At 41.0% G+C, this 27,498-nt stretch overlaps 1 protein-coding gene across 1 annotated transcript in view; it reads right to left on the bottom strand.

Moving 5' to 3' along the window:
* DOC2B (double C2 domain beta) overlaps positions 1 to 27,498 on the bottom strand; it is a 2,257,420-nt gene that overhangs the window by 1,514,933 nt on the left and 714,989 nt on the right. The gene's annotated exons all lie outside the window — the stretch shown is intronic.

Below are 27,498 nucleotides of genomic sequence, written 5' to 3' on the forward strand. Positions count from 1 at the left end.
CTGGAAAATATGAAGGTCTCTCCAAACACCATTATATTGGGCAACTTCAACTACCCAAACATAGACTGGGAGCATTACTCTAGCTCCAACACCCTAGCCCAAAGGTTCCTAGAATTTTTAAACTCAAATGCTATGGAACAACTTGTTACCACTCCCACAAGAGGGGAAAACATACTGGACCTGACCATCACCAACATGGGGACTCTATGCACCAGACCAGAAGTGTATCCCTCACTGGTAAGATCAGACCATAAACTAATCTCACTGGATATTCACATCCCGACCCCACCCCCTGCCCAGAAAACCACAGTGAAAAACTTCTCTAAAGCAAATTTCACACTCCTCAAAACCGAGGTGGAATCCTTCAAAGCCCCCGGGCCTGTGGAAAATATGGCCCAGACCGCAGAATCCTTTATAAACGCATTCTATGAACACCTTTAGGAATGCATGGATCATGCAATCCCAAATAAAACCAAGACCCAGTCCTCCAAAGGCAGATGTCCTGTCTGGTGGACCCCAGCCATAAACAAACTATACAATAGAAGGAGGAAGCTACTAAATGATAGAGCAAAATCCCAAAAAGGGAAGGCATCACTGATCAGTATTAGCAAAAAACTATGGGCACTCATAAAATTGTCTAAGGCCAGCTTCGAGAGAAAAATTGCACAGGACACTAAGGATAATCACAAGGCTTTCTTTAGTTATGTTAGGAACCTGGGTGGTAATTCCCAGATATGCTCAGAATTAGTCCAAAATGACAAAAAATACACTGAACCCACAGACATTGCCAACATCCTAGCTGACAGGTTCAGCGCAAACTTCTCCCCCCCCCACCAAAAGGGCAAATATCTATCCCAGCAGAGTGCTGTCCCCCTGACATCTCAGATGCTGAGGTAAGAGCTGCCCTCTCCAAAGCAAAAAACACAGCATCAATGGGACCAGACGGTGTCCCGGGCTGCGTCCTACATGAACTCCAAGAAGAGCTAAACCCAAACATAAAACTACTGTTCAATCTCAGCCTTACTACAGGATATGTGCCCAAAAAGTGGCGTACAGCAACAGTGGTCCCTCTCCATAAAGGTGGTGCCTCAACGGATCCTGGAAACTATCGCCCTATAAGCCTGACTAGCTTGGTCTGCAAAGCTATGGAAAGGATCATCATGGACCTCATAAATAAAGATATTGAGGACCTACAGACACTGGATCCTACCCAGTTCGGCTTTGTTAAGGGCAGATCCTGCCTCTTAAACCTGGTTGATTTGAAACAGTCACCAAGGCCATTGACGAGGGGAAGGTGGTCCACACAGCCTACCTGGACCTCGCAAAAGCCTTCAATACAATACCCCACTCGGGCATTATAGATAAGCTCACCAGCTTAAATATAAACCCCTATGTCACTAGATGGATTGCAAACTGGCTCAAGGACAGAACCCACATGGTTAGAATTGCTGGAGCCATGTCAGACTCCAAACCAGTTACAAGTGGTGTCCCACAAGGCTCAATCCTGGGACCTCTCTTGTTCGGTATATATTTCTCAGAGGTACAGGCCAACATGGAAAGACTGTGGCTGACCAAGTTCGCAGATGACTGAAAACTGGGTGCCATAATCGACTCTCCAGCCGACACAAGCATCCTCCAAAAGGGCCTCATAGAAACAGACAACTGGTGCAGGAGCCATGGCCTCAAGCTAAATGCCAAAAAGTGTATAGTCATCCCCTTTGGCAAAAACAAAGTGCCCACAAATTACCACATAGGTGGTAATCCATTAATTACAGAAGAAGTAATTAGGGATCTGGGGACCCAAGTTGATAGCAATCTCTCATTTGACAACCACATGGCCAAAGTGGTTAGAAAAACATTTTATATAGCCCACCTAATCATGAAGGGATTCACATCTAGATCAGGGGAGGTCATTGTGCCTCTTTACTCATCCCTCATCAGGCCCATAATTGAGTACAATGCCCCTTTTGGGATGTACCTTACCAGACACCTGCATCAACTGGAAAGACCCCAAAAGTACCTCACCAAGAGGATCAAAGGGCACAAACAGATGCCATATGCTGCCCGGTTAAAGAAACTCCAGCTCTACTCAGTGGCATACCGCCTGTTTAGAGGCGATCTGTGCCTGACGTATAAAGCCATGTCCAACCCGGAATTAATGGATATGCTGCTCCTCAGAAAATCCAAATCCCATCGAGCTACGCGCTCGAGAGACTTGAACCTCAGCATTGAAATAAATAGGACATGCTGGAGGGACAGATTCATAACCCAGAGGCTCCCTTCACTCTGGAATAAAATCCTAGTCCAGGTTAGGCAGAGTCCCTCATTGACTCTCTTCAAGAGGAATCTTGATGAGTGGATGGGAGATCGTAGGTTTACCCCGGGTATCACTTCTGTGTCACTGTTAGACAGAGGCACAGTATACTAACCTCGAAAAAGGGCATAGCGAAATAAATTTAAAATGGGTGGCGAAAGCCAAACACATTCTGGCTAGGCTTATAAATGCCCTAGGGCAGATAGCCTAGTATGAACCTATGAACCTATTAATGGGGGCTAGGGTAGCATGGACATGGGTTTTTTTGTAGGAGGCACTTTTACTAATGTTGGTATTCTATGTTTCAGATCACAGTGACATTGATGAAGGAATGATGGGCATGAATTATAGCACAGGCTGAAGAGCTGTTTAAGGAAGCCGAAGGCTCATCTACTGCAGAGTTCTTAGTTCTGATGGGTGATACAGGCTGCAAGACCAAGGAATGATCAACACCATCCCCCACTATGGAATTATAGATAAGCTCACTAAACTAAGTATAAATCCCTATGCCAACTGGCTCAATGACAGAACCCATACTGTGAAAGTAGCAGACTCCAAATCCGACTTCAGACCAGTGACAAGTGAAGTACCACAGAGTTCATTCCTGGGTCCTCTCCTGTTTGGTATCTACTTCTCTGAAGTACAGGCTAACACAGAAGGTCTTTGGCTAACAAAGTTTGCAGATGACTGCAAACTAGGAGCCATAATCGAAACTCCTAACAATGTGGACATACTACAAAAGGGCCTCAATGAGCCAGATGCCTGGTGACAAAGCCATGGTTTGAAGCTCAATGCCAAAAAGTGTATTGTCATCCCCTCTGGTAAAAACTCTGTACCCATGAACTACCACATAAGTGGTAGTCTACTTAATGCCGACAGTGTGATAAGAGACCTTGGGACACAGGTGGACAGTAGTCTCTCCTTTGATAATCACATCGCCAGAGTGGTCAGGAAATCCTTCTACATGGCTCACCTAATCACAAAAGGTTTCTCATCCCCTCTACTCATCACTCATTAGACCCATTATAGAGTACAACGCTCCTTTTGGTATGTACCTCACAAGACATCTACAACAGCTGGAAAGGCCACAGAAATACCTCACAAAGAGGATTACTGGCCTCAAACAGATGCCCTACACAGACCGTCTCAAAAAATTCCAGCTTTACTCCTTCGCATATCGCCTACTCAGAGGCAATCTCTGCTTAATATACAAAGCTATGTCAAACCCAGAGCTGTTGGACATGCTCCACTTAAAGAAATCCCAATCCCTCTGAGCTACACGCTCTAGGGACCTAAACCTTGTCCCCACAATAAACAGAACATGCTGGAGGGATAGATTCCTGTCCCAGAGACTTCCCATACTCTGGAACAGATTACCTCTCTATGTCAAACAGAGCTCTTCATTAGCACTCTTCAAGAAAAATCTTGATGATTGGATGGGAAGTAGGAAATTCACCCCAGGTATCACTTCTGTGGCTCTGCTCGACAGGGGCACAGGAAAATAATTTTCTTGGGTGGCGAAAGCCAGGGTACCTTTTTGGCTAGGCTTATATAGGCCCTAGGGCCAATGGTTTAGTACCTACCTATGAACCTATGATGGAAGCAAAATGAGATGGATATTCATTCAGAAGCAAATGAAGGAAAATATGTCAGGCAGAGGGCACCGCCAGAAGAGGGGTGGAGTTCAGCAGATGGAGTATCGCATGACAACAGGTAATGACGGTAATGTACAATCTGTCTTGTTAGATTACGAAGTGGGGATAGAGCAAGTAGGCGATTTGATGGAAGGCATGGATGAGCAGGAGCATAATCAGTTGGCTGATTTTCTTAGGTTTCAGGAGCAGGTACAGGAGGTTACAAGCCGGGTAGGAGTGCATGAAGTTGCTGGAGGGGCGGTTTAAAGCAATTGTTGGGTGATGTCAGGTGCCAGGAGGTTTTGGTGGGAGCTGTAAATGATAGCTTAGGTTATTGGCCAAGAAACTGGCTTGTCACACAGTTTTTTGGCTAGTAGTGCTGGGGTTTTTGTTGCCCCTCATATAACCCAGGCAACAAAGGAAAACATTTGGAGAGGGGTTCCTCAGGGAAACACAAAACTGTCTGGTGGACATTCTCTATCAACAAGCTGTACAACAAAAGGAAGAAACTGTTGTCCAAGGGTAAAAAGAAACAAATTCCAAACTGGGAAAAACTCCCTCCTTGCCTCAACAAGCAAATTAGATCACAAGTGAAAACCTTCAAAGCCAATTATCAATCAAAACTAGCCTTATAAACAAAGGGAAACCACAAAGCCTTCTTCCATTACATCAGGAACCTCCATGGCAAAGCCCAGGTTTGTCTCGAATTAGTACTTAACAATATCACTTACACTGATCTTGTTGACTTAGCCAACCTGCTAGCAGATAGGTTCAGTGCAAACCTCACCCGCCATCCCCCCAAAGTCCCTTTTGACATCCCTGATACTTGTCCTGCACCTCACATATCTGTAGATCAAGTGTTAAAGGCCCTTTCCAAGGCAAAGAACACAGCTTCCATGGGGCCTGATAGTATCCCAGGCTGTGGGCTGCACCATCTCCAGCAAGAAGTAGCTTCGCCATTGAGTACCCTATTCAGCCACAGCCTAACTACAGGCTTCATTCCAGCAGAGTGGAGAACTGCCATTGTCATCCCCTTGCACAAAGGTGGTGCCACTACTGACCCTGAAAACTATCACCCCATTAGCTTGACAAGTCTGAGCTGTAAAGCCATGGAGTGTATTATTATGCATCTCATAAATAAGGACATAAACAATCTCCAAGCACTGGACCCCACCTGGTTCAGATTCCTCAACAGCAGATCTTGTCTTTTGAACCTGCTTAACTTCTTTGAGACTGTCACCAAGGCCCTGGATGAGGGAAAGTCAGTACATACAGCCTACCTTGATTTGGCCAAGGCCTTTGACACAATCCCCCACTCAGGCATCATCGAAATGCTAACACAACTTGGAGTAAATCCCTGTCTTATCAGGTGGGTGGCCAAATGGCTCACTGACAAGATTCTCAAGGTCAAAATAGGTGCCTCCACCTCCAATGGCAGACCTGTCACTAGTGGAGTTGCCCAGGGATCTGTTCTGGAACCCCTATTGTTTGGCATCTACTTCTCAGAGGTGCAGACAAAGATAAAAGGCCTGTGGGTGACCAAGTTTAAGGACGACTGTAAGTTGGGTGATGTCATTAACTCCCCAAATTATGTTAACATACTGCAAAAGGGTCTCACAGCAACTAATGACTGGTGCCAGAGTCATGGCCTTAAGTTAAATGCAAAAAATGTATCATCATACCATTCGGCGAAAACATGGCCCTACTGACTACCATATCAATGGCACCCCCCTAAGCACACAACCTGTGATGACAGACCTGGGTACTCAAGTTAACAACAATCTCACACTCGACCATCGTGTTGCAGCAGTGGTCAGAAAATCCTTTTATATAGTTCATCTCATAAATAAAGGGATTGTATCCAAAGGAGGTTATTACCGCTCTATACTCCTCCCAAATTAGATCAATAATAGAGTATAATGCCCCATTTGGTATGTACCTCTCCAAACATCTGCACCAACTGGAACGGCCACAGAAATAACTCACAAAGAGAATCCATGGCCTCCAACACCTGTGCGGACAGGCTCAAATCACTATCACTCTATTCTGTATCGTACAGATTGCTCAGAGGTGATCTGTGTCTCGCTTATAAGGCAATCTCGTACCCTGCCCTATTAGAGATGCTCCATATCCATAAGTTTAACTGCTCCTGCATTACCCACTTGAAAGGCCTGAATCTTATAAGCGACATCAACAAAACCTATAGGAGAGACAGATTTGCCCCATCTCTGGAATAGGCTTCCCATACACATCAAACAGAGTACTTCACTGACCGTCTTCAAGTGCAGCCTTGATGAGTGGATGGGAAACCACAAATTTATCCCAGGGGTTCCACCTGTGTCCCTCACTGACAGGGGTGACAGGGGCTGACTGAAGTTTCTTTTTGGTGATAAACTTTTGGCTAGACTTGCAAGGGCCCCAAGGCCATTAGCCTAGTAACCTCCTATGATCCTATGTAGATGAGTTACAGTTAATTGATGCTGATGGAGTATGGAGGTTAGGTGAGGTGGACATGCCAGGAACAAAACATTTGCTGACAACTTTGGAGGACTTAGGTAGGGGAGGACTGGGTAAAGTTCAGGGATCAGACACAGGACAATTGAAGATTGGTTTATTCATTATATACGGCAGTCATATTGGAGAGGGACAGCTCACAGGCTTTGTCATTGTTGGCCTATTTTTTGATGACTGGAAAGGCTCAATGGTTGCAGTCAGGGGATGCATGGTTGTAGTATGACCAACACTTTTGTAAGAGGAAAGCAGTAGACAAGACCCTAAAGTGGGATGTCAGGCATGCTGACATTTGGCTGGCAACTATGTTAGATATCAAGGGCAGTCTGCTGCGGTTTGGGGAAGATGTAGCAGACAGGACAGGGACTTGTTGGTCCTTCAACTGGGGAAAGTGTGTTTGTCCAGCATGTTGATTTGTGCATGTATGTGCTACATGTGAGGGAACACATGCTGCCCAAAGATGTTGGCAAAAGAAAAGTGGAGACATTCCACCAGTTTGGTTCAGAATTTTAGGGGGAGGGGGAATTTTCAAGGTTAAAGGGGTACAGACTTCTTATGAAGGCTTTCTGGTGGAGCAATGTCAGAACAATTCTATTAAGGTAGTGGTGTTGAGACTGTTGAAGCCAGATTACCTTAGATTTGAAGTGCTTGAGGAAGTTATATATATGGTTTTCAGTATATTTTTTCCATTAAATCTGAGGTTTGAAGGAGCTATAAAGTATGTAATAATTTCTTATCCACTGCAGGGAAAGCACATATTTTGCAAGCATTGATTGACAAGGAAGTCAGGGTGGGGAGGATTTTGGGTCCCTTTGAACAACCTCCATTTCAGTGCTGCAGAGTACCTCCAATAGGTTTGGTACCCAAGAATCGGCAGGGGGAATTTTGGTTGATTCATCATCTATCATTCCATAGACAGGATTCTGTTAATGATTATGTTTTTACATTAGATACACAGGTGCAATATGCATCTGTTAATGATACAGTTAGTATTATTAGGGAGTTTGAAGACCCATGGTTTGTGAAACTGGATACTAAATCTGCTTTTTGTTTGTCGCCGGTGAGGCCGGATGACTGGACGATGTTAGGCATGTTGGTGAAAAGTAAATTTTATTTTGACAAGTATATGGCAATGGGTTGGGTGGTAGCTTGTTTGATGTTTGAGAAATTCAGTTATGTGTTACAGCAGATGTGGCAGCAGGTGGTGGGAGAACAGAAGGCAGTTCATTACTTGGATGATTTTCTGTTACTTGAGGAAAGTAGGGAGGGGGCTCATAATGCTATGAGCGCTGGTTACTTTTAATGCTATGTGCGAGGAACTGGGGGTTCTGTTAGCATCTGAGAAGCAAGAGGGCCCCTACAAAGCTTTGAATTGTTTGGGCTTGACATTAAATGCTGAACATGACATAGTTTGTTAGCCACAAGATAAATTGGTGAAGCTGCATAAGAAGATTGTTTGGATGCAATCAAGGGATAAGGTCAGGATTACTGAAGTGATGGAGTTTATTGAAGTTTGCTTCCAGGGACGTCAGTCCAGATAGGGCATTTTGCAGGTCATTAGCTTATCTATTAAAGGATGGTAAGAGCAAGCATCATTGGGTGTGGGTTTCCAATCTGGTTAAGGATGATACAAGTTTGTGGGCATTGTTTTTTTACTGTTTTAATGGCATGACAAGTTGGCAGAAGGAATGGGCCTCACAAGAGGATTCATGTCTGTTTACTGATGCAGCTGGGGCACATGGCATGGGTACCTTCTTTGTAGGGGAATGGCTCAGCTCATTGGCCTGATGAATGGGGCAAGGATATCATTCAAATTTGGGTGGCTGTAATTGTGTGGAACAGTAAATTGGTAAACCGAAGAGTGATATTTTATACAGACAATGAGGTGGTAGTGCAGAAATTCTCTAGGAAAACTGCTAAATCACCATTGGTATTGTTGGTTTTAAGGAATCTTGTATTGTAGAGCTTATTAATTAATTTTACTTTTTCAGTGAGGCATGTACCAGGCAAGATTAATCAGATAGCTGACAGCCTTTTTCAGTTTTCCAGATTCTGGGCATTGGTGCCAGCAGCAAGAGAGAGGCTTGTAGTTATTTCAGGCAAAGTGTGTAGCACTGGAAATCCACAGCAGGATGGTTGGTACAGGAATATTGGGCTAAGTCTACTTGGAAGGCAAATAGCTCTGCTTTAGCTGCATTTTCAATGTCTGTCAACCACCAGTGCAGCTGGGTCTACCTTGACTCACCGAAAGCACATTTATATGAAAATGAAATAAACAATCCCAGTTCTGCGAAAGTGAGTTTCAATGAAAACGTACTTTTGTGAAACTCACTACACTGAGTACTTGTTATAGATTGCAGTACAGTAAGGATAAGGGAATATTCCCATTTCCCCACTGTAGTGCGACCTTGGAGTTAGTATATATAAGTACTTGGGGTGTGTGGTGTGCAGCCCACCACATGGGGGCTTGAGCCCCTGCATAAGCGTGTTTGTGTTATTGTTTTGTGTGTGTTTCTTGTTAGTATTCAGTGTAGTGAGTTTTGCTAAAGTGAGTTTTCATTGAAATACACTTTCACGGAACTGGGATCGCTTATTTCAGTTTTGTAGAAATGTGCTTTCTGTGAGTCGAGGTAGACCTGTGCAGCATAGGAAATGGTCCCTAGAGCTAGTCATGTATTACATAATGTACAGATGGACACTAGGTAAGGCAGTTAGGATAGTTAAAGTTCATCTATCAGTCTTTACCATGGTGGCTAAGTTGGCCGGTTTGGATGATGTGACAAAAGAGTGGCTGGTACTAAGAATGTTAAAAGGTTGGGAGAGGTTAAGAGAGAGGGAAGAATGAAGATGGACACTTTCCAATAACTAGACAGGTACTCGGGATCTTGTTGAAGGGATTGTGATGGTTGTTGAGAAATTTGTTGGAATTCTCCAGTTTTGAGGATCTTGCCATTATTATGTACATGAGGATATTTAGAGGGGGAAGTGTTAAGAACATTGTGGTGGATGTATGTATGTGTGTTGGACCCAGTGGTGTTAATATGGCTTGGGAAATCAAAGATTGATCTGATAGGGTGAGGTAGGCCAGGGGTTTTACTTGAGGAGGAAGTAGTTTGGATAAAACAGTTTAGGAGACATTTTGGGCAACAGAATGTTCTTTTCTACTGTGGAGGATAGAGTGATGTCAGCACCACAATTTATTGGTATGGTGTGCTAAGCTTTAGACTCACAGGATGTGTGTGGAAACAGTTTCTGTGCATTACTTTCAGATTGGGAGTGTGTCTGATTTGGCAGAGGAAAGAAAGTCGATAGAAGTCATTAAGACAGTGGGGCATAGGGCCTCTAGACCTTACTTAGATTATATGAGATAAAGAGATTTTAATGTATCAATTTGTTGTCCTATAGATGGCACAGTAGTTACACTGGGGCATTTGTTTGTTTTCTGGGCTGAAAACAGATCAGTCATGAGAACTGGCAGAAGCATGTTGGAGCTTTCAAAAGCAAAGTGGAAGGTTGCATGCATAACATGGATTCAGAGGTTTACTTTGGCATCAACTGTTTGTTAAGTTTGAGGTGATAAAAGCAGCATTAGGGGTGCCAAAGATTTCGATCAGTCATTCAGGGCTAACAATTTTGGTTGGGTGCATAAGAGGCAGTTGGTGGCTCAGATTGTTGGTAATTTAGTTAAGTTACGACAACAGCATCTGCAAATGATGTTGGTGTTGTTAGAGATTATACCCAGATTAGTCTGGAAGTAGCCTGCTAGCTTTATACCACTGGAGAGGGATATCCATTTTGTCAATCATAGAGTGCCAAGTACATTGAGAAAATTTGGTGTGCTAATAATTAAGCATTGAAATTTTGATGATAGGGATCCAATTCGGTATAAGAATGATGGAATATACTTAAGTGAGATAGGTTTTTGATTTGTTTAATATGCATTTAGCATTGACTTTACAGGATATTGTCAGGCAGTTATGAAAGAAAAGGGGAGAACAGCCTGAGTGCAGTCTGGTGGGTGGACTAGAGGGCTTCTGAGTGAACCTTTCTTCTGTTCCCCACTGCTTTCTTTTCATTTTGTGATATCAGACAAGGTATGCTGTCTCTCATTTTGGGAATTTGAGTAAGAGGAGGGTGCAACGCTGCTTGTCTTTCTTGAGGGTGTGTGGTCAATGCTGGCTGTAATATTTCTACAGATGTTTTAAGAAGTGTAAAATAAAGTTCAATATTTACTGTGTTCTGTGAACTGTAGTGGAAGTTCAAATATTTCTGCTGTAATATTTCATGTTTGTGGTTAATAAACTGGTCGCAATGACACATGGTCTAATTCTTGTCTCAAACTATTTGGATAAATGTCTGATGATTTATACTGGATATTTATTAACACAAAACCAAAAATCCATTGAAAGGTATTGAAAATAATTTCCTGGTACATAAGAAGTCAGCTTTAGTTGATGTGATGCCATTATATAATACTACATAACCAAATGTCTAGTACCTTCTAGGGAGAGAAAAACAATGCAATGCAATACAATACAACCAAAACAAGGATTTGTTAATGTCAAGTGTAGGCTTATAGTGCAGTGGTAGTGTTGCATTAAGGTGTAATAGCGTGAGGAGATGGTAGTTGTAGGAAGTAGTGGAGGCTGTATTAATAGCGCTAAAAGAAGACTGTGTTGAATGTGAATGAACAAAACCAGATGGGGAAACTTCTCAGGTCCAGGAGAAGAAAATGTAATGACATGCAACAGAGATGACTTAAGGGCTGCACGGTTCACCACTGCAAACAGTTACGTGAGCAGAGTAGTAGCTCCCTACAACAGTGTCAGGTGATTCACTAGAATGAGATGATGGTTAGTAAAAGGTCAGTGACAAATCAAAACTCAGCAGCATTCAGATGACAAAATAAAACTATAATGAAATTAAATGAGAAGGCTCTTTTTCTTTATATTCCTCCAAACAGAAACAACTGTATCTGGATTATAGATAGTAACCCAAACAAATGTGCTGCTATGCACAATGCATATTAATACAGATGGGTATGGGAAACAGATTTTACTGAGTGGACCTGTAACATTTTACTTTGCATCTTATGACAATGTGGCAGCAAGGGAGCAGTATTTTAAAATGATTGCAGAAAAGCAACATACGGCTTTGAGTGCAAACCATTACGTGACTTTTTAACTCAGTAAGTGCAGAAAGTATTTATTCCCTTTATTGTGCAGTAAACAGTAATGATGAAGGTAGTACTGCTTTGTTTAGCACATAATACTGATGACAGGAACAGGAAACATATTTTTCCCAGTGGAGTTGTAACATTCTCCTCTGTACTTTATGATGACAGAGAAGCAAGTATGGTTAGGTTATGTGCGATTGTGATATTATGCTTATGAGGATTCACTGTAAGCATGAAAGAATGAAAGCATTAGATGACCTTTTTAAGTTGTGAAGTACACATAATGTTTGCTGTCTTTCTTGTGTTAATGCAATAGAAAGTACCAATGGAAGCAGACAGTACTCTTGTGAGCAAAATATATTAATGTGGACAAGGACTGGAAACAGTTTTCTGCTACGCTGAGTTTATGACATTCTGCTCTGTACTCTATGATGGCAAGAAAGAAAGAAAGATCTTCTTAAAATAATTGCAAAAAAGTAAATGTGGCATTGTGCTATAAGGGACTAGTTATCCATGAATGGAACATAATAATTGTTATGCTCTTCTATGCTTGACAGAAGCCCTCTAAACAGAAATGGCTACACTGCAGGATTTTTCAAACCATTGTGAATTCTAGGCTTTTATCAGACATGAAGCTCTGTGACACAGAGAGATAAATCCCTATCAACAACCCAGACAATCTAAGTTTGAATAGCGGCTCAAGTGCTGGAATAGCTGGGTAGGGAAATGTGAGAAATGAGTGGCCATTTTAGTCCATCCAAACAGGTTAGGGGGCAATGGTGTTTCCAGTTAGCCAATCACCACCATCTAAGTGTAATGCAGGTATGGCACCAAAATATTCAGGACTAAGGACAAGCACTTTCTGGTTTCAAACCCATGCCAAATACCCTCATAGTATGTAGGCTGAAGCATGCACATGCATGAGGAGGATGTAGGATAGCCCTCACTGATGCATGCACTCATGTCAGCCACAGAGGGTGGGGTTAGGGTCTAATTAATTCATAACACTTTCATTGCTAGGATGCCAGCAAGGGCATGGACATCCCTCATAGCTGCCTGTATGATGACCCCCAAAAAAAGACACAATTCCTCCACTCCTTCACCAGTCAAGCATACAATATACAAATGGAGAACACCAACTGCTGCAAGTTGAATTTTTTAATTCTGGTACCTCGGCCTTCGCCTTCTCCTGGAATACATTTTACATGACACTCCACCCATTTTTATACAAATTTTTTAATTAAATTATTGATGCACCATCCCCCAATTAAACAATTAGATTCACTATATGCTCTCTTTTTACTTATTATTTTAATAAAACAAATTTGGCATTTTTTCCTTAATCAAAACTGTGCAACATATTAACTGGAGAATAAATAACACTCAATTCATGAATACTTTTTTTAAATAATGTATACATAAATATGAATACTATTATAAAAAATATATACATATTATTCATTTGATATGACCCTTACAAGCAGTCCCTTTTCCTAAATATTGGGAAATATATGGAAAAATTACATGGAAAAAGTACATTACACCTCCATATTCATTCCATTAGGAAACATAGTTTTTAAATTAAGAATGAACCTTGACTCCATCAAAAGTAATTTCTCACGAAAAAGAGCCTCATTACCATATACATTGGGTCTACCTAAAACACTGAATACAAAACCATCTGGAACCCCCCCATGATTATCGAAAAAATGTTTTCCTACTGGGCTCTCTAACCTCTTATGCCTTATATCTCCTAGGTGTTCCAAAATCCTTAATTTAACCCTTCTGGTGGTTTGTCCTATGTACCAAATTTGTCTCTCACAGCCACATCCTATGATATACACAACCCCTGTTGAATTGCAATCATAAAATTCAGTGGCATTGTATTTAACCCCATTGATTTTGGAACCATCCAAGTTCCTAACCCACTTACACACCTTACATTTTCCGCACCTGAATGTTCCCTTTCTGTGATCTTCACCCACTCTACCATTTTTTCTGAAATTCAAGATTTCCCTGAGATTAAAATATCTCTTGTATGAAAAGGTCACCCTTGACGGAAAAAGTTTTCCTATCTTCTCATCTTCATGAATGAAGTATTCATGAAAAAAAGTATTCATGAATTGAGTGTTATTTATTCTCCAGTTAATATGTTGCACAGTTTTGATTAAGGAAAAAATGCCAAATTTGTTTTATTAAAATAATAAGTAAAAAGAGAGCATATAGTGAATCTAATTGTTTAATTGGGGGATGGTGTATCAATAATTTAATTAAAAAATTTGTATAAAAATGGGTGGAGTGTCATGTAAAATGTATTCCAGGAGAAGGCGAAGGCCGAGGTACCAGAATTAAAAAATTCAACTTGCAGCAGTTGGTGTTCTCCATTTGTATATTGTATGCTTGACTGGTGAAGGAGTGGAGGAATTGTGTCTTTTTTTGGATAATATGTCGGTGGACACCATCTCTGTCACCCATTTGGGTGCACCATCCGTACAGCCAGTGAATTTGGCATCCTTATGGAAAGAGAGGGAGGAGAAAATGGCTAATAATGACCCTTGGGAAAGTTCAAGCATTGATTTCTCGGAGAGGTATGTGGAGTTGGAAAGAGCTTTAATTAAAGAGGTTACAACATTCTACGATTTAAAATTGCTGGAAAAATACATCAAAACGAGCGTTACTCCAAGAGGTCTTAGAGTTGAACGCTTACCAGCTTTTGAATTTTCAGATGATGAATTGGATTTGTCTGCTGAATGGAAGGACATTTCAGTAAAATGTACTTTGGGCTGGCTTGGTGTGTTAGTTAAAAGAAATGAAAGAACATTAAATAAAACTCGTTCTTCCATCCTGCTTCTGCAGGACAAGCTGATAGAAGAAAGTTCTGTGACTGTGTTCAACAAAAATATGATTGAAATTAAAAATAGAGTATCCAAGATAGAAACGGAGGTGGTTTCCCGTAAAAAGAGAAAATATCTTCGTGACATCAAAGACCATGAAACAGGCAAACTGTTTTCATGGCAATATAGCTTTAAGAAGAAGCGTGGCGCTTCTCGTGACGTCACTAGGGGCCCGAGATCCATCGGTGGTGGTGAAACCTCAGCGTCTTCGGCGGATGAATCGAGCAGCAGGAAGAGTGTATCCTTTGAGAGTTTGAACACAGAACAGGAAGCCGGTATGGGAGTTAATAATGCAGCAAGCGACACAGACCAAACAGAGGTGCAGCAAAAGGGAAGAGGCCGTTGTTTTCAAAGCAAGGGGAGAAGGAGGTGATAATTCGTCAAGTTTCAACAAACATGGAATTGACTTTTTCGAGACTGTTTCTCAATTGGAGATAGGGGTACAACAGGTTCATGTGCAGATTCCAACGTTTGAAGGAAGCAGTCGTCTTTTGGATGAAGTGGTTTCCTTACAGGACTCTGATTCAGTGTTTGATGATGCTGTGGATATTTGTGAAGGTGAGAACTATAATGTAGTAAATATCTCAGATTTATTTATCACTGAGAGTGCCAAACAAGTTCTTTTCAAAGGCACTAAATTTGTACCTGTTTGTTTCCCTTCCCTAGCTGATTTGTCTTTGGAAATTAAGCATTTTTGTAGAAAACTGTATCTGAGGGAATTTTTTGCAGTTCAAACCTTATTTGATAATAGACATAAGGGTGAATCTAATAAAAATGTTCCATTGACTGATAATTTAAACAATGTTGGGGAAAATGTGGCTAGTTTTGAACTTCTAGATGAGTCTCTATTGAACCTAACATTGCATGAAAATGATTTGGTGGATATACATGAACAAGATGAAGTGTGTGATGTTGGGGGGGGTTTCACCTTTAACACTGGTTATGGTAGACTAGCAGTTCCCAATTTACCCTGCAAAAGTGGATTTATGCCACCTAGAAAGAATATGGTTATTAATGTATTTGAGAAAACATTATTAAAATCTTTAGAAGAAGAATATGGAAAGTTTTGTGGTCAAAAAAGAAATTACAACTTGAAAAGGGATGAATGGAAAGCTTTATGTGATTTAAAGGACATGAATAACAAGTACGTATTCACTCAAGCAGACAAGGGAGGGAACTGGGTGGTTCTTTCTAGGGACAAATACAATTCCATGGCAATGGAGCTATTAAAGGACCCCAATACTTATTTTGAGTTACCCTTAAATCCAATGAAAGAATATAATATATTATTATTGGAATTATTGGAAAGGGGTGAAAGGCTCGGCTTTTTATCTTCAGGGGATGTTAGAAAGTTACATGTCAAAAATCCCAGAGTGGCTAGATTCTTTACTATCCCTAAAATACATAAAAACCTCATGAATCCACCCGGACGCCCCATAGTTTCGGGGAAAGGTAGTTACTTACAGAATGTAGGTATATTTTTGGATTCCTTATTAAAGGGTTACTTAGAAAGGGTACAATCTCATGTTAAGAACAGTGAAGAGGTGTGTTTCAAGGTTAGTAATATAGCATGGGGTAAAGATTTCTACTGGGCTAGTGTAGACGTTAAATCTTTATACACTAGCATTAACAGGTTCCACGGTTTAAAAGCAGTGGAAAAAATGTTAGGGGATGGACCCAGAACATTTTTTATCATCAGTTTGTTGGACTTTTGTCTCACGCACAATTGCTTTGAGTTTGAGGGTAAGCATTTTTTGCAAAAAGAGGGTACAGCTATGGGGGCGGCCTTTGCGCCCTCATATGCTATTTTATTCATGGCCCATTTTGAAAACAGTTATATTTATCCCTCTCTTTTTTACAAAAGCAAGGTTGTCAAATATATGAGGTTTATTGATGACCTTTTATTTTTGTGCAGTGGTGTACCTGAGGAATTCGAAAACTTTGTTTCGGAAATGAAGCAAAATAATTGGGGTTTGGATTTCACTTACACCATAGGGGGCAGAAGTATCCATTACTTGGATGTAGAAATTTATGTGAGCCATGGTGATAAAATTCAGTACAAACCTTATTATAAGAAGACTGCAGCTGAAAATTTTCTCCACGCCTCTAGCATGCACAGTGACTCTTTGATAAGTTCTTTGCCATTTGGTGAGTTCAAAAGAATAGGTAGGCACATTTCAGAGAAAAATCTGATTCCTAAAGAATTTAATAAGGTGGAAGGAAAGTTGATAGAGAGAGGATACTCTGTTTTGAGTGTAAAAAAAGCTAGAAGAAGGGTGGAGAATGAGTTGGGTCTTACCAAAAGGTTCGGTAATAGGGTTAGATTTAGGGGGATAGGGCACTCTGGAAATTTTGAAATTTATGATGAAAATCGTGGTGGGATCAAGGATTTAAATGAAAAAATATTTTTTGTAACCAGATTTTCCCATTTTTCTCAAATATTGAAGGGATTAGTGGATAGATTTTGGCCCATCATTCATGAAGATGAGAAGATAGGAAAACTTTTTCCGTCAAGGGTGACCTTTTCATACAAGAGATATTTTAATCTCAGGGAAATCTTGAATTTCAGAAAAAATGGTAGAGTGGGTGAAGATCACAGAAAGGGAACATTCAGGTGCGGAAAATGTAAGGTGTGTAAGTGGGTTAGGAACTTGGATGGTTCCAAAATCAATGGGGTTAAATACAATGCCACTGAATTTTATGATTGCAATTAAACAGGGGTTGTGTATATCATAGGATGTGGCTGTGAGAGACAAATTTGGTACATAGGACAAACCACCAGAAGGGTTAAATTAAGGATTTTGGAACACCTAGGAGATATAAGGCATAAGAGGTTAGAGAGCCCAGTAGGAAAACATTTTTTCAATAATCATGGGGGGGGGTCCAGATGGTTTTGTATTCAGTGTTTTAGGTAGACCCAATGTATATGGTAATGAGGCTCTTTTTCGTGAGAAATTACTTTTGATGGAGTCAAGGTTCATTCTTAATTTAAAAACTATGTTTCCTAATGGAATGAATATGGAGGTGTAATGTACTTTTTCCATGTAATTTTTCCATATATTTCCCAATATTTAGGAAAAGGGACTGCTTGTAAGGGTCATATCAAATGAATAATATGTATATATTTTTTATAATAGTATTCATATTTATGTATACATTATTTAAAAAAAGTATTCATGAATTGAGTGTTATTTATTCTCCAGTTAATATGTTGCACAGTTTTGATTAAGGAAAAAATGCCAAATTTGTTTTATTAAAATAATAAGTAAAAAGAGAGCATATAGTGAATCTAATTGTTTAATTGGGGGATGGTGCATCAATAATTTAATTAAAAAATTTGTATAAAAATGGGTGGAGTGTCATGTAAAATGTATTCCAGGAGAAGGCGAAGGCCGAGGTACCAGAATTAAAAAATTCAACTTGCAGCAGTTGGTGTTCTCCATTTGTATATTGTATGTATGATGACCCCCTCCAGCTGGCACTTGCCCCTGTACCAGGGGTACACAGTCAAATTTACTCAATAAATTTAGCACTAACTTTATCCCTCTCTCCCCTCCATCTGTCCCTCAAGATATACCCGAGACTAGTTTGCATCCAGCTATCACACAAGACCAAGTACTAAAAGCACAATAAAAAGCTAAAAATATTGCATCAATGTGTTCTGAAAATATCCCTGAATGCATCATGTGCATGAACACAGTTCGGCCACATCTCTAAGAACACTGTTCAACCTCAGCCTCCATACTTGTTTTGAACCTAGTGAATGGAGAACAGCTACAGTCATTCCTCTGCCTAAGGGAGGGCCTTTCACAGACCCACAAGTCTTCCAGCCTGATATGCAAAGCTATGGAAAGACTTATCATGAAACTAATCAGTAAAGACATATGGAACCTCCAAACACTGCACCCATCTCAGTTTGAATTTGTCAAGGCCAGGTCATGCTTACTCAGCCTGGTGGACATTTTTGAAAAGGTCACCAAAGCAATGGATGAAGGCAAAATGGTACACATCTTATTCTTTTATTCCCTTAGAACTGTTCTACTTGCAATCTAAACAGTCTATTCTCTATCTGAAAAGCTCAGCACTTGCTCCTAAAGCATTTTGTATACAGGTAAAGCACTCAAACAAAAGAAAGTACTTCATTCACCTAAATTCTGTTGAGTACCCATTTCCCTATAGGTCCTTTCTGACTCAGTTACACAGCAATCTTTTTCACTATTTCTAGCATGTCGAAGGGTCAGTTGCTGGCATCCTCTCCTGTTCAGCTGGTGAATCTGGGAATCTTGAGGCAATGTTACAATTGCCTCATGTACACAGACAACCCTCTCCTCCTTCCAACAAATACAAATATATGCGAGAGATGCAACTATATAGCCAAACTGGAGGCTGAGCTCTCTCAATTCAGTACTGGCAAGACCAGTCAGGAGGAGAAGGTAACCACGCACATCACAAACCCAGTCTCACATAGAACGATCACAACTGCAAACCAAACACATAAACACACAAAAACATACTCGGAGGCACTGATTAAAAATCTACCAAAACAACAGAGGCCTCCAAAGCAGACACCCAAGCAACCACCACCTCAAGACATATCACATGCAACACATAGTTCACAAAGTCAGTGTGCTAAACAGTCACAGCCCTTAAGGCCAAACAACATGCCAGACACACTTGTAATAGGTGACTCCATAGTCAGACACACTGACGTCCGCCACCAGACTGAACAAGGAAAAGGTCACAGTAAGCTGCCTGTCGGGAGCTAGAATCCACCACATAACACAAGCACTCAGGTCACTCCACAGCAAGTACAAATATGACTCAGTCATTGTACATGCCGGTGTGAACGACCTGAGATGTACCTCCCTGGACTACATGAAAAGAGACATAGAGGAGCTCTCTGATTATGCAGCCCAGGCCGGTATGGCCCTGACCCTGAGCAGCATCTTACCTTCACCAAGAATGATGCCACAGTACAAAGACAAAATGATCAGTTTTAACAATTGGCTTAATTACTGGTGTCATTTTAAGGGGATCCAATGTCTGTCTGCTTGGGATGACATGCTTGACAAGCCACGCTGCTTCGCAAGGGATGGCTTGCACATGTCAACCCTGGGCTTCCGGATATTGGCCAAGGCTCTTGCCACCCCCATAGTGCCTTTTTTGGGCAAGGCTCAAATGACAAACCTACCTCCCTAGAAAACACAAGTGGAAAAAAACTAAGGGTAATGCTGCTCAATGCCAGAAGTCTAAACCTCAAGATGCACGCCTCAAGCCCTCCTCAGTATGGAGAACATCGATGTCTGTGCAGTGACTGAAACCTGGTTCAAGGCTCCTGAGAGCACCCCAGCACTATCAGGTTTTACCTCATATCATGCTTTCCGGCCCCAAAACTTGGACCGAACCACAAAAGGAGGGGGAGTATCCATTTTCATCAAAGATACCCACACCTCCAGGTTAGTGGCAACGCACGAAGCATCGGAGACTATCCAGGTGCAACTAACCATAGGCAAAACTGCCTTACAGTTTGTAGCATGCTACAGACCACCCTCTCAAACTCAGGAACCCCACGCAGCCTTCCTGAAGACACTGGAGAGTATGAATGTCTCTCCAAATACCATCATTTTGGGAGACTTCAACTACTCAAACATAGACTGGGAACATTACTCAAGCCCCAACACCCTAGCCCAAAGGTTCCTAGAATTCATAAACTCAAATGCAATGGAACAACTAGTCACCATTCCCGCAAGAGGAGACAATATACTAGACCTGATCATCACAAACATGGGGACAAAATGCTCCACACCGGAAGTATATCCCTCTTTGGTAAGATCAGACCATAAATTAATCTCACTGGAAATCCACATCCCGCCCCACCCCTGCACAAAAGACCACAGTGAAGAACTTCTCAAAAGCAAACTTCACACTTCTTAAGACTGAAGTGGTATCCTTCAAGGCCCCTGGGCCAGTGGAAACCACAACCCACACTGCTGAATCCTTTGCAAATGCCTTCTATGGGCACCTTCAAGAATGCATGGATCATGCAATCCCAAATAAAACCAAGACCCATTCCCCCAAAGGCAGGCGCCCCATCTGGTGGACCCCAGCCATAAACAAACTTTACAACAGGAGGAGGAAGCTACTACATGACAGAGCAAAATCCCTAAAAGGGAAGGCATCTCTGATCAGTACTAGCAAAAAACTACGATCACTCATAAAATCATCCAAGGCCAACTTTGAGAGAAAAATCGCAAAAGACACAAAAGACAATCACAAGGCCTTCTTTAGCTATGTTAGAAACCTGGGTGGAAACTCCCAGATATGCTCAGAGTTAGTCCAAAATGACACAAAATACACTGAACCCACTGACATTGCCAACATTCTGGCAGACAGGTTCAGTGCAAATTTCTCCTCCCCCTCCCCCAAAAGGAGAAATAACAATCCCAGCAGAGTGTAGCCTCCCTAACATCTCAGATGCCCAGGTGAGAGCCGCCCTCTCTAAAGCTAAAAACACAGCATCAATGGGACCGGATGGTGTCCCGGCTGAGTGCTACAAGAACCCCAGAAGGAATTAAACGCACACATAAGGCTGCTGTTTAATCTTAGCCTTACTACAGGATACGCACCCAAAGAGTGGCGACGGCAACAGTGGTCCCACTTCACAAAGGCGGTGCTTCTACGGACCCTGGAATTACCGCCCCATAAGCTTGACGAGCCTGGTCTGCAAAGCTATGGAGAGGATCATTATGGAACTCATAAACAAAGACATTGGGGACCTACAGACATTGGATCCTACCCAATTTGGCTTTGTCAAGGGCAGATCCTGCCTTTTGAACTTGGTTGACTTTTGAAACAGTCACTAAGGCCATTGATGAGGGTAAGGCAGTTCACACAGCCTACCTTGACCTTGCAAAAGCCTTTGACAAAATACCCCACTCGGGCATCATAGACAAACTCACCAGCTTAAATGTAAACCCATATGTCACAAGATGGGTTGCAAACTGGCTCAAGGACAGAACCCACAGGGTCAGAGTTGCTGGAGCTATGTCAGACTCTAAGCCAGTCACAAGCGGTGTCCCACAGGGCTCAGTCCTGGGACCCCTCTTGTTCGGCATTTATTTTTCCGAGGTACAGGCAAACATAGGAGGATTGTGGCTGACAAAGTTCGCAGATGACTGCAAACTGGGCGCCATAATTGATACTCCAGCGGACACAAACATCCTTCAGAGAGGCCTCATAGAAATGGATAATTGGTGCCAGAGCCATGGCCTTAAGGTGAACGCCAAAAAATGTATAGTCATACCCTTTGGGAAAAACAAGGTACCGACAAATTACCACATAGGTGGTAATCCATTAAGTATGGAAGAGGTAATCAGGGACCTAGAGACCCAGGTTGACAGTAACCTCTCATTTGACACTCACATTGCCAAAGTGGTTAGGAAGACCTTCTATATTGCCCACCTTATCATGAAGGGTTTCACATCTAGATCAAGAGAGGTCATTGTGCCCTGTACTCTTCTCTTATCAGGCCAATGATTGAGTACAATGCCCCATTTGGGATGTATCTCACCCGACACCTGCAGCAGTTGGAAAGACCCCAAAAGTTCCTCACCAAGAGGATAAAGGGTCTTAAACATATGTCATATGCTGCCCGAATGAAAAAACTCCAGCTCTATTCAGTCGCATACTGCCTACTCAGAGGTGATCTGTGCCTGACGTACAAGGCCATGTCCAATCTGGAATTAATGGACATGCTCCACCTCAGAAAATCCAAATCCATCAGAGCCACGAGAACAAGAGACTTAAACCTCAACACAGAAATAAATAGGACGTGCTGGAGGGACAGTTTCATAACCCAAAGGCTCCCTACACTCTGGAACAGAATCCCAGTCCATGTTAGGCAGAGCCCTTCACTGACTCTATTCAAGAGAAATCTCGACGAGTGGATGGGAGATCGTAGGTTTACCCCGGGGGTCATCTCTGTGTCACTACTAGACAGAGGCACAGTAAACTAAACCCTAAAAGGGCATAGTATTCTCATCCTAAGGGGTGGTGAAAGCCACACACACTCTGGCTAGGCTTATAAATGCCCTAGGGCAGATAGCCTAGTACGAACCTATGAACCAAAAGCCAAAATCAATGGACTAAGTTTGCAGATAACTGCAAGCTAGGAGCAGTCATTAAATCACAAAATGACTTAGCCATCCTATGGGAAGGTTTGTTCTAAATAAATAACTGGTGCCAAAATCATGGACTGAAACTAAATGCCAAAAAATGCATTATTGTATCCTTTGGAAGTTGTCTGCCCCATGGAACTACCATAGTGAAAATATACTTCTAAGAGTTGACCCAGTTGTTTGGGATTTTGAAACTTATATGGACAGTGACCTAACTTTTGATCAACATGTGTCGACTGTCATAATAAAGTCCTTCTGTATTGCACAGCTTATAAACACTTCTATATTGCACAGCTTATAAACAAAGGGAGCGTGTCTAGATCTACAGATGTCATTGCCTCCCTTTACTTAGCCCTCATTAGGGCAATCATTGGGTATAATGTCCACTTTGGCATGTATCTGTCCAGACACATGCAACACCTGGAATACCCAAAGAGATACCTTACTAAAAGGATACAAGGCCTAAACAACAACAGTCCTACATGGACTGACTCAAATCCCTGACACTATACTCTGTATCCTACAGACTACTAAGAGGTGACCTGTATCTGCCACACAAAGCATCCTCTGACCCAGTACTGATGAATTTACTGTGCATCAACAAGTCAAATGGAATTAGAAATCCTCAGTCTAGGAATGTCAACCTCAGAATGGTTTGGAAGTACAGGTATATCTCGCAGAGGATACCACTGCTCTGGAACAGAATCCCCATTCACATAAAACAAAGCTTATCTCTGTTCATATTCAAATGGAACCTGGATTTATGGATAGGAAATAGAAAATGTATCCCAGGACTACTCTCATACTATATATCTATCTCTGGATTCACTTTAGCAGCTCGAAATACTGAAATGTCGAAATTCAGTATTTTGAGCCCATAAAGTTGAATCCTGAAACGAAAGCTCAAAAGTGCGAAATTCAAAACCTCGAATACCAGAGGTTTTGAATTTCGCTCTTTTGAGGTTCCGCTATGGTTATGGATTCAGGTAAGTGTTTGTGTGTGTGTGTGTGTGTGTGTGTGTTAAGGGTTTACAGTAGGAGCTGTGGTGTGTATTTGTGTGTTTTGTTGCTGTGATGTGTGTGTGCGAGCAGAATGTAGCTTGTGTGATGGTGTGTGTGTGTTTGTGTGTAGTGCAACCTTGGATTTAGAATATTTAAGTTGGGGGGTATGGGGGGCTTTTATGTAGTAGAAAGCTTATGTTTGTGTGTGGGGAGGATGGTGTGTGTGTGTGTGTGTGTGTGTGTGTGTGTGTGTGTGTGTGTGTGTGTGTGTGTGTGTGTGTGTGCAGTAGTAGCACGACATTCAAAATCTCTGGTTTGCGAGATTTTGAATTTCTCGCTTCTGAGCTTTCTATGTTTCAAAAATTCGACTTTATAGCTTCGAAATACTGAATTTCGACATTTCAGTATTTTGTTTATATAAAGTAAATCCATCTATGTCTATATCTATGTCTATCGATCTATATATATATATGTATATGTATAGAGTGAGAGAGAGAGAGAGAGAGTGAGAGATTAATTTCTGTTAGCTAGGATTGGTTTACAGTAAACTGGAGATACAAAAATAAAGATAAACGAAAGTAGCAGGGCTGTGGTGCACAGTAATCAGCTGGAGGAGTTAAAAACATGGGGGATAACTATATTTTTTAGCAGAAGATATGTAATTTGGGAAGGAGAAGTGCCTGAAGAAGAAATAGCTATTGTGTCGTTTCTATGAAACATTTGCACTTATATCCATTTTATTGGTGAGCTTTTAAACACTAAACTGTTAGAGATCTAAGGTTACTGAGGAGTGAGTTTCATGCTCCTGAAATAATCATTGAAAATGACTTTTTCCCTAGTTTAATTTTGAATAAAGGATGAACTGATATGAGGGTACTTTCAGCAGATGATCTTAAAGGGTATGTAGTGTCAATAGCACACAGTTTGGAGGCAAGTAAAGGGCCACATCTGCTACATAAATTTTAATTGTTAGGGACTGGAGTGGAAGTGCTGCTCTGCCTGCTACAGTTAACCAGTTTACTTCTTCCAAAGTGAGGCAGTGCTGCTGCGTATAGTCAGAAAGTTATGAAGTAACACATTCTATTGGCAACAGATTGTAGGGTGTATGTATGTGTTACAGGACAAATTTAAACTAGTTATGGGTAGACAGGACTCAAGTTTATGGATACACATCTTAATTCCTGTTCATTTACTAGCCTTGAAAGTTATGAGAAATTTGTATGCAACTTTTAAGAGCCTTTAGTATTTGGTTTATAATCTGGTTTGCATGAGGTAGAAATGATAGCTGTTGCCAGAGTGTGATGCCAAGGTTTTTTTTTTACAAAGTCAGTACAGGGATTGGTGAACCAAGATTGTCAATTGCTTTCAAGAGCAGAGCATTTACAAGATTTTTCTGTGAGTGGCAAATATCATAGTAAAGGAATTGTTATGACTAAGATTGAGTTTATGGTCAATTAGCTGGTTCAACAGTAGACTGAACATGTTGTCATTTAGTCTGTAGTTACTGAATGATAGGATAGAGGCCAGGATTATCTCATCTGCATACAGTGCACCACTGACTGTAGATAAGTCTAGTGGCAATTTATTTATTTTATTTATTTATTGACATTTGTTAACCGGGTTTGTCCAACTGGGCTTGTGGCCCATTTTCAATGGATACCCGAGGAGAAAAGCTCCAGTAGTACATTTTAAACAACTACAATTTTAAACAATATTGATATAATAGCAGTTATAACAAAAAGATTCACATATGTTGGGTTACATGCATAAAGTTAAAGTTGCATTAAAAAGAAACTAAGTAACAATTTTACATTGATATAGTTCAATAGGTCAACAATAAAAATTTTTTGTTTGTATAAAATTATGCAAATGCATAGTAGACACATTGGAGAGAGAGGTGTAATGAGGTACTAAGTATGATCCTTTTGAGGCAACATAAAGGGAAGGAAGATTAGGTAGGGTCATGGCAAGGGCAGGTTCTGGAATTGAGAAAATAAGCTTTTAGTTCATTTTTAAAGTGTTAGGTGTGGGAGATTGAAAGTAAGTCAAGGGAAAATTTGTTCCAAGCATGGGCAAGGGAGTGTTTGTAGAGTAGTTTGCCTACTGACCTTTTTGGGTGGTAGATATCAAGTAATTGTTGGTTAGAAGTATGGAGGGTCTGGGATGGGATATAGATGGAGACTAAGGATGATATTGATGGACAGAAGGAGGGCTTATAAAGAATAGAGTGTAGCATATGAAATTGATAAGATAGCAGAAATTGGGGAAGTTCAAGCCATTGAAGAGAGTTTAAAGAAATGCAGTGGTGTGATTTGTATGGGGAGTTAGTAATGAATCTGGCTATTTTATGGTAAGTCTGCTGGAGTTTGTTTAGAGTGGAGTCCTGGATATTGGTAAGAACTGGGGTGGCGTTTAAGAGGGAGGGGAGGAGGAGTGCCTGGCCCAGGGTAAGTCTAGATTCAGGGGTTAGGAATTTTTTGTTCCATTACAGCAGACCTAGTTTCTGGTTTGTTTTTTTTATACATTGGAGTATGTGTAGGTTGAACTTTAGTTCGTCATCAATACTGACCGCTAGGAGTTTTGTGTGGATGTCAGGTTGGATAGTTATATTGTTAGAAGATGTAATAAAAAAGGTTTTGTGATGAGAAAGAGAACAGGGAAGGAAAAGTAGGAGTTTGGTCTTTTTGGGATTTAGGATCAATAGGTTGTGAGAGAGCCATTGTTCAGTGGATAGTATTAATAAATAACAAAAATAAAAGACCCAGAACTGGGGGGGGGGGGCAAATAGTGAAGGTTTTGTTACAAAGAGAGTGGTGGAAATATATTTTTGGGACTAACATGAGAAGCAGCTTCAAGATATTGGACTTAGGTGTAACATCGGTATGTTTCCAGTTAGTGTTTAGCAGTATCAGAAGTGGCTAGCATGAGGAATTTGAAGTGTAATTTGTACAGCTCTAGGCTTGTTGTTATGTCCACTTATTGTACAGCTTGTTTAAACTGTTTAAATTAGAATGTTGGAGTGATTTCTGAGCTTAAGGGATTGATAGGTGAAGGATATTTTGTTGTAGGGTTGCAATATCTGGTACATAAATCAGATGTCTCTCTTTGTATTGCTTAATGGCTACCCTCATATTAAAACATATTTTAATTCCTCCAGACTTCTTCAGCTTTCATGTTGTAAAAAGGATAAAGGAGTAGGACCTGATACATTTTCTGTTACATACTGCAGTTTCTTCAGCTCCTCCTCTTCTATTTTGGTTATAAGGTAAAGGTATGTTCTGCTATGTGGTTGGGATAGAGGTAGTACATTTGGCTCTGTGTGTAACTTTTCCTGGTGAGATTCCTTATATTCATTGAGCTATCTCACAAGTTGCTGCACCCATTTTCTGCCTCACTATTAACTATATTCATTATATTGATTACCCCTTGGCTGCAGAATACCTTAAAAGATTTAAATCAGTCTTTTTTAGACTTTTTTGTCAGTCTGGCAGGGATGTCTGCTAGTGCCTCAAAATAACCTGTCATTGAAAGACACATTACTGAACATTATACATATGTTCTGACAGCAACATTCAGCAATTTCAGCTCTGGGTGCAACTTTTTCTAAATGTTACTTGTCACTGTGATAACAGAATCTTTAGAGTCACTTTAGAGATCATTATTTCTTTTTACTCATGTTGGCCTTTTACTGATTCCACTGTCATTTTCTATATATGTACATCTTCGTTCATCATTTTATCACAGTTGTCTGTCACAGTTTTACTTTTTCCTGACACAGCCTGTGTTTATG

The sequence above is a fragment of the Protopterus annectens genome, chromosome 13.part0 (assembly GCF_019279795.1).
Source record: "Protopterus annectens isolate FY-2018-M chromosome 13.part0, PAN1.0, whole genome shotgun sequence".
NCBI lineage: Eukaryota > Metazoa > Chordata > Ceratodontiformes > Protopteridae > Protopterus > Protopterus annectens.